General features: G+C 36.9%; 1 long non-coding RNA gene across 1 annotated transcript; it reads left to right on the forward strand.

Annotated features, from left to right (window-relative positions):
- The first annotated feature begins 6899 nt into the window (after positions 1-6899).
- LOC119551059 lies at positions 6900-9088 on the forward strand. Its single transcript, XR_005219522.1, has 3 exons — positions 6900-7438; positions 8392-8658; positions 8716-9088. It is a non-coding gene; the product is annotated as an uncharacterized LOC119551059 (long non-coding RNA).

Below are 9088 nucleotides of genomic sequence, written 5' to 3' on the forward strand. Positions count from 1 at the left end.
CGATATTAGTTTTATTATTTGCCATTATATTTGCGTATATATTTTTAGACACTGCCATCACAAACACACACAGTCACACAAAAGTAAGTAGAGAGCTAAACAATTTGAATATGTCTAAAACAAATAAAAAAAAAACAAATTGTGCAAATTTGCGCAAAATAATCGCCAGGTCATCCATGGTCGAGATGCAAATTAAATTAATATATTCCGAAAATAAGGGAAACTACTGTATATGTACTAATGCAATCTGTTCGCCATTTGATTGGCTTAAATTGAGCGAGTTGTACCCTCCACAAACAAAAACACGCAGGCAAACAAAAAGAAAAATCACATACAATAATTATAATAATTATTGAGAATAACTAAAAGTGAATATAGGCATGTCCGTATAGGATGTATGCATATATGGATTCATGGATTCTAATAAACATTTATATATATTTTGATACAAAGAAGGCGAGTTTTATTTTTAATTGCTCCATCTCAACTTGCACATTCCATTGGTGATATACAGTGGTCGGCATAAGTATTTTGACAAAATAAAAGTTAAGTATACTCATAACTTGAATTTACTTCTTGTAAACTATAGGCATCAATGGAAAGGTAATTTCAATGCCGTTTAAATGATACAATACATTTCTTTACCCATTCAGTACTTATTGAAAAGGACGAATTTGTGTAAATCAACTTTGAAATTTAAAAAAAAAACTTTTTTCCTCGTCTTGAAAACTTAAATTTTTTGATGCAAAAAGTTTCTTCAAACAAAAACAATAGTAACTGCAAAAAGAATTTTTCAAAAATCATTTTTCTTATATTTTTTATGAATTTTTGAAAATGCTTAAAAACAGGCATTTGAGCCATATTTTTGTCTTTTTCATACAAATTTTTTCCGACATTGTCACTTTCAAAAAATCATAAAAAATATAAGCAAAATGATATTTGAAAAATTCTTTTTGCAGTTACTATTATTTTTGTTTGAAGAAACTTTTTGCATCAAAAAATTTAAGTTTTCAAGACGAGGAAAAAAGTTTTTTTTTTAAATTTCAAAGTTGATTTACACAAATTCGTCCTTTTCAATAAGTACTGAATGGGTAAAGAAATGTATTGTATCATTCAAACGGCATTGAAATTACCTTTCCATTGATGCCTATAGTTTACAAGAAGTAAATTCAAGTTATGAGTATACTTAACTTTTATTTTGTCAAAATACTTATGCCGACCACTGTACATAATTTGGGAAAAAATTCAATTTATGGAAATTCCTTAACAAATTATGGAATCAAAGCAAGCCGGAAATCGGTGGGGGGGGTTTATATATGGGGAAAAAAAGTCGAATCAAAAGCATCGCCATAATGAAGTAATACAAATTTGTTTTTCTTGTTGCTCTTGCCGCCTAATAAAGACATCCTTCCCTTGTCCCACCCCCCCCCAAAACCCCCTCTTAGGAACCCCACCCCCAAAACCACCCACTCCCATCGCAAGCTATTGATTCCCGTTACTTTGACAACCAATACACGCCGGATGCTGACACACACACTCGCACATCCGAGCACACATATTTGCCTGGCTTCGTTGACGCCAGCGGAATATTGTCTATCATGTGTGCGTTTGTGAGGGTGCACTGGGAGAAAATTGGGGGATTAAACCCAAATTAGGTGACATTTAAAAAGTATAATAACCTTCTGGGAATAAGGCTATATATTTTTAAAGACTATATAAGGAGTTGTAGTACCTTAAAAAAATATTTTATGGATGGATAAGTTTATATGATCATCTAAGTAATTCAGGGTACTTTAACTTTTGTCTTTTAGCTTTTCTATATAATATATATATAGAAATCCTTGGACATCATATTTTATAGCATGCTTTTATGAGTCACTTAAAAAATTTATAATAAATCTTTAGAAATACCAAGTAAAGTTAAAATATTTGTTACAAAATTAAATAATTATTGAAATCTTGGTACTAGTTTATTTTTTCAATTTTGTAATCCTTTAAAGTTATAAATATTTCTCTAAAAAGCTGTAAGAAAATCTTGAAACAAAATCACTTCGTTTTTAAAAGACCTATATTGTTTTTAGGGGTTTTCCCAGTCATTTAGCTGAAGCTATAACAATTATTACCCCCCTTTTTAGAATCTAAGGAACGGTATTCTATTATTATCATTTTCATTTTAAAATTAATGGGTTCCTTTGATAAGTTTATTTATATACATAACCTCTCTGAAATTTTCTTAAGTTATCTATGAACTGTCTGGTCATTTAGTTACATCTATGGGTATTAGTACCAATTTGCTCAGAATTTGAAGCCCGCTATCCTATCAGTGTCCTTTTTCGTTTCAAAATGTTTGAAATTCCTAAGAAAAGTAAATTTATCTTACTTCCCTATAAAGTTCTAAAATTATCTAAGCAATTAGACAGAATAAGAAAGTAGGCTGTGAAGAGATGTCTTCTACGAAATTTCTCTATAATTATAAAATGACCTATGCAGCGAAAATGAATTTAAAGGATTTTAGCATTTCTAGGAATTACTATACTCCTTCTTTGAGCTTAGTTCCTGAAAATTTCTCTCCATGTAAGGACACATTGCGGAGGTGGCTGGCAGTGTTGTTGCTGCTACGGTTATTGTTATTATTATGTAATGCAGTCATTTAATTGGTAACAAATTGTATTGTTTGGCTTGGCCTGGCTGCGGGCGGAACGACATTTCTTGCTTGTTTCGTTTCGTTTGTACGCTTTTACGACTTTCCTAGGAAACGTAAATGTGTGTGTGGAGCACCCAGGGTGTTCTTATAGCCATGGCTTTAATGCCACCCCCAGGAAAAACCCCATATACTCCCCTACACTCTCGAAAAAAACTCCTCACACCTGGTCTGGACTTTTTCCCAGCAGCGGTGGGAAAACAAAAAACTTTTGTTATACGGCGAATGTTTGGTTTTTGAAACTTTGCCTGCTGGAATCATTTGTGCCCGAAGGTTTAACTTTGCATCTCTGATGCTGCGAATGCAAAATATGTATAAATTGCCCGTATGACCTGTAATTAAAAAGTCAAACCACCGAAACAACAACAGTAATGCTTAAAATAATGCAAGTTGCATAACTAGATTAGTTACATTTGCAAAAACGGTAGCGTTATGCTTTGTCAGCATTTATTTTTTATGATACTCCAGGAATGTGTATTTTTTCTAATGCCTATAGGGAAACCCTTAATTTGATTTAGCTTATATTACATTTTTAATTAGGCATCTTTAGTAATAACTTATAATTAATGCAAGTTGCATAACTAGATTAGTTACATTTGCAAAAGCAGTAGAGTTATGCTTTGTTAGCATTTATTTTTTATGATTCTTCAGGGATGTGTATTTTTTTATAGGTAACCCCTTAATTTGATTTATCTTCTATTACCTTTTTAATTAGGCAATCTTTAGTAATAACTTATAATTAACTTATTATTTTTCCTGAATTTAATACTACTTGATATGTACAAACTACATACATATGTTTGTAATTACACAATTCGATTGTATAACTAGATTCGGTTTCATTTGCTGGGAATCCTACGCTTTTCCCAGAGGCGGGGTCTTTTATCACTGGCCGAGCAGCTGCTGACATCGGGGTCGGTTTCCTTTTCGTTGCCATAACGCTCATTATCGCCATTTGACCCCAAACCCAACCCCAACCCGAAACCAACTGCCGGCCAACTTTCCCTGTCATCGCTGACAGCCTTTTGGCCCGAATTGCGACACTGGCCATAATCATTTTTGGCCTTTTTCCGTTTCAAGTTACCAAACGACAACAACAACAACAACCAAGCGTATAATTAACTTATAATCTTACATGCTGCCTGGATAGATAGATGCAGCCTCGTTTGTTATAATAAATCCAGAGAAGTCGCCTGTGAAACGCACAAAAGATGGAATCCCTATTGAAAGTACGTGTGCCACACGTGCTGTTGCAAAAGAAAAAAAAAAAATCCGATCTCCTGTGGTACGTGCAATTTCAGTTGGCTTTTGTCTCTGGACTTTTGGTTAACACAATGGGTTACGGCCAAAAACCATATTCTTTTGTTTCCTGTTAAAGGACTGATTGTGGGCCCAGCAAAGAGTTGAATATTTTCCCTTAGATCTCGGGATTTTTGGGTCCCCCCCAACCCCAAAAACCCGTTTGTAAGCCTTCCATTTCGCAACAAGTTTAAATTACATCAAATGTTTTTCCTTGCTTCTTACAAGTGAAATCAACACCCAGCACCCAACCCAAAGGATCCGTCACCAAGTCAGTGTCAACATCCAGCAATCCGGCGGATGAGAAGATGTGGCATCAGCAAATTGAGATTAATCACAAAACAAACCCGGGCCAAAAGCTCAAAAGGTGACAAATGCCGGAACAAACAGCATCGGGAATGTTACAAATCGAAGTGAAATATCTGCCAAACCCCGTGATTTGTATGTGTCCACATATCGGGTGTGGGGGGGGCTATACCTATGTTTTATACATATATATTCTATACACATTTAAGTTTCCTGCAATTGAACAACAGGGGACTGTGGAAATCGTTTGAGAGGTCCTGCCAGGACACAAATCAATTATGTTGCCACGGGACAAAGGCGAGAGCGTCGAAAAAAATAATGGCAATACAAAAATGGAGGAGGACCGGGACCTCGGAAAGGAACAATGGCCAACATTGGCAACCTGCTGCGCTAATGCCGGTCTCAGACAAACAAACCCCCCGCCGAATCCTATACCTCCATGGCATCGAAAACATGCACAGCGAGAGATAAGTTCGTTCTGGGTTTTATAAGAAATTTTAATCAGGATTAGGAATGGCTTTGTTTTAAGAGCTTATAAGTAGTAACTTATAATAATTGCGTACTTTACTGTAACTCTAAATTGATTTTAAAAAGGAACTAATAATAACAGATGGTATTTTTAACATATATAATATTTTCTGAGATTAGGTATATTAGAGAGGTATATACTTTAATAACATCTTATTTTAATTTGTTTGATAAATGCGTACTTTACCGTAATTCCAAATTGATTTTTTTTAAAAGGAATTTTTTATAACACATGGAAAATTTAACAAATGAAATATTTCCTGAGATTCAGTATATGATAGAGGTATATACTTTAATCAAATCTTATATATTAGTTTGTATTATATATTTTTAGATAGGACTCGAAGACGTCTCTACAATAGAACTCCCTACGAAACTAGAATTCCTAAACCATTTTGGGAAGTGAAAATGTACCTAAACTAAATGTTCTATGAAAGTTTTTACTTTGTAGGGTTACGGATTTATGTAAATATTTTCTGTATAGGTATGTACATATGAATATATTCTTTGAACAAATAATATTTTAGTTCTTTAAATCATAAGTAACCTTTTAATTTAAAATGTTCTTGATTTATTTGAGGGGTACATATTTTTGAGTTTTAATGATTATTAGAATATTAGAATACATTTTACAATATATATATATTGTAATGACTATATACGTAGGAATGTAGGAGTATAATCGGCATTACTATAGAAGTTTTGAAATATGTATACCAGGCAATACTTTAAAAGTTTTGATTAAGTTTCTTCTTAAAAATAAAGTACCTTTTAGGGTAAAGTGTTCCTGATATATATATAATATATATATATGATATATGATATATGATATATATAATGCGTTATATTATGTGCGTTACTTTTTTTTAATAAAATAAAATATATTATTGATGGTAAGGTAAGATGTACAAACCCTATATACCTATATCTTACAGTATTCCCAGTATGTAAGCTGCATTACTAAGAAATTCTTTAAGAAAAGCATCTATTTCTTGAGTTTCTATTTTTGAATTTAAGACCATTTTCCCAAGAAATGCTCGACTTTTCTGGCACTGAACCCTCGGGGGCCCATGTAGGTATACGTATACGTATGTGTGTGTGCAGGGTGACACGCAGGAGGCGAGCTCAAAGGAGGCGAGCAGCTGGCTGTGTCAACCAATCGAAGGAGCTCCGGGGGCGGGATGGGGATACACCGGGTACTCTGGATGCCGGATACTCTGGACACTCTATTGGGGGCTTTAGGTAAATTGCTTTTATTGCACACTGTTCGTGTCGGCGTTCGAATTGCACTTAATTTCAATCAGTTGCCCGCTGCTAAGCCCCTTGGGCTAATTGTTTGGCTTTCTGGCAGAGGGAAAAGCCCTGCCTGCTTTCTTTTTGGGGGTCATGCCAATCTGAAATCAGGGAATCTCGAGTCGTCTTGAGTCGAGAGTGTGGAAGCCCGAGCTAATTTGCAAATGCTGTGCAAGCTGCTAGGTAACAACGTCCTCGGAGCGAAGGACTACTCCTGCAGCCTGCTCAGCGCGACTTAAGCTGGCTTAAAAATCAACTAGAGGCGGGGAGGTCAAAGGTCGGGGGGAGCCGGGGGATGAAGCTCTTGCGTGCCATCCTGCAATGCTCCGAAATTAATTGTAGTGGATGATGCTGCGCACTTTATAATTTCACTTGGCGCGAGGCTATATCATTAGCCTCGGAACCAACCCACTAATCCTTGGCTCTACCCCGCAGTCAGTCGAAAGTCAATCTTGTGCGGCTAATGGAAGTTGCTTGTTGTGGGTCCTCTTAGCTCCTCCAACCTAGAAGCTCCAACCTCCTCCAATCTCCAGCCTCCTTTATATAGTTGCATACTTGAAGGCGCGTGGCCTGGCAACGCATCAATAACGCGTATCCGCCCCGTATTCAGATTACGTTCTTCACCCGCCTGAAATTCAAAACGCGACGAAAAGAGTGTTGTTTTTTTTGCCGCTCTCATCAGGACTTTTCAGCCATGTTCCTCAAAGCTTCAAAGGCTGCGAAAAACAAGTCAAACATACTATATATACACATAATTCCCATATGGCTGGCGACTGTGACCTCATTTTCAAATCGAAAAACTCAGCCAGCGCAAAGCCCCAAAGGAAGCTCGATCAACTTGGATTTAATAAAGTTACAAGCCCAGGGACCACCACAAGCATATGGAGTAAGGGGGCTTCTCCAGACTGAAAGTAGGGGTCTACGGTCCCCGGTCAGGAGTCCAAATCCCCGGTTTCAGGTTGCCATTGAAGCGGCAACAATAAGTAAATTAAAACTAGAGCTTGCTGCATGCCGCACGCGCTTTGAATACGTTTAATGCGAGTAAATTAAAATGAAGCATGGCGGAATGATTTTTACACTTGCCACCCCTTTGAGGAGTTGGGTTGTGAGCAGGAATAGTTGGTTCGGGATGAGGATGGGGCACAGCCACATCCACATCCACTTGCCGTTCACGCATCCGCACGCACAGCTGGCGGGGCAGCAGACTGGCGCCAAAATTGTGGCTGACTTCACAGATTTCTCGCGACGATGACGAGCAGGCCAAAGCTGTGACTTCAATTGCACACTGAAAACAAATAGGAGAACTTCTAAGTATATATATTGTACTCCCTCTTTTCATAATAATCTCAAGTAAAATACAAGTAGATTTTTATTTCCAAATTAATTATACTTTAAAAAAATTAAGGACCCATTTAAACTTACCATAAGAATAAAAATAGTAGGAAAGGGGAGATATAATTTGGGTATTTTTACGGTAAAGGTTTTAGGGATAGGTTTTAAATTTCCAAACCCATTTTTAGTTTTTAATAAAATTTAGAAAACAGGAACTTAAGATACATAAGTATAGTATTATCAACAACAAACTTTGTAAACGTTGTAAGGTTTATATTATTTTTATTGCTACTTTGTTTATAAATGTGCAAAAACATCATAGTTTTTTGATATCTAGAAACTTTAGAATCCCAAATTAACATTTTTTCTTAGGGTTGTTTTCTTGTCCGCATGTTAAACTAAAAGTAGGCTTTAAATTGTACATTTCAGTACGTTTTCTGTGGCTTTAACTTACTTTTAGTTTAACATGCTGAAGAGAAAACGGCTCCTATGATAATATTACTTTAGGTGTAAATGATTTAATCACAACTCCATTAAGTCAGGCTCGATTTATTTTAAAATGTATCAAAGATATGTATGAAAGATTTTATTTAAGATATTAGTAAATGCTATATTATAGACTTTAATTTGTATGAGATTGAGGTACATATTGGATGCATCCATCGAGCTTAGTGTGAATACAGTTTTTTATAGTGTGTTGTTATATCAAATAAATAAGTTAGACTTAAATTACCTAATATATGATTTTAAGATTTTTTCTACAAATTTTAAATTTAGAAATCCGTTTTTATTACAGTTTGCAATTTCTAAAAAAATGTATTGAAAGTTTTCCTATAGAATACTGTGACTAGAAATAGCAACTTATAAGATCCATACAAATTCGTTAAAAAGGATTTCCTTGGTACCCCTTGTAAAGATTTTTTTTTTTCCAGTGCAGTAGTGGGCAGGACAGGAGGATACACAGTCCAGGAGCAGGGACGAGGAATTGCAACCCGGCTGGCTGGACGTTCGGGCTCGTTAATGCCGCCAGAGCGCCGCAGGCCAGTGGCATTCGTAGCATGCGGCCCATTGTGGCAGCTCCGGTTATATGGCTCCGTCTACGGCTCCGACTCCGGCCCAGTTCCAGCTCACCTCGCTGGAGGAGATGTGGGATGTGGCAGCCACTGTGACTGTGACTGTGACCCACTGGGCATGTGTGGGTGAGACATGTCCCTGTTTCCCCGTCATTGGCGCCAACTCATCAACCCCTCCTCCAGTTATCCTGGCAACGCGCTGATCCTTGGGGAGTCGACTACACGGAGTCCTGGCAAGTGTCGTTCGGGGGTTGCTCTCGGCTGTTTTGTTTTTACTTGTCGCCGCATTAAAAAATAGAGAAAAGCCAACAGCAAGTTGCTCCATATGGAAGCTTTGGCGCGACACAGCGCCATGCCAGGACTCAGAACTCAGAACCCAGTACCAAGGACCCTTGTCAGGATAAAACCCCCCCCCCAAACCCAGCGACCTCCGCTTGTGCCACCCCCCGCTGTTGAACTCTGCTCGTTTTCATAATCGGGCGGTAATTGTACACCAATTTGACTTATGAATATAAATTAACTGTGAAACGTGCGACAAAGACATGTGCCACTACTA

This window comes from Drosophila subpulchrella, chromosome 2R (assembly GCF_014743375.2).
Source record: "Drosophila subpulchrella strain 33 F10 #4 breed RU33 chromosome 2R, RU_Dsub_v1.1 Primary Assembly, whole genome shotgun sequence".
Classification (NCBI taxonomy): Eukaryota; Metazoa; Arthropoda; class Insecta; order Diptera; family Drosophilidae; genus Drosophila; species Drosophila subpulchrella.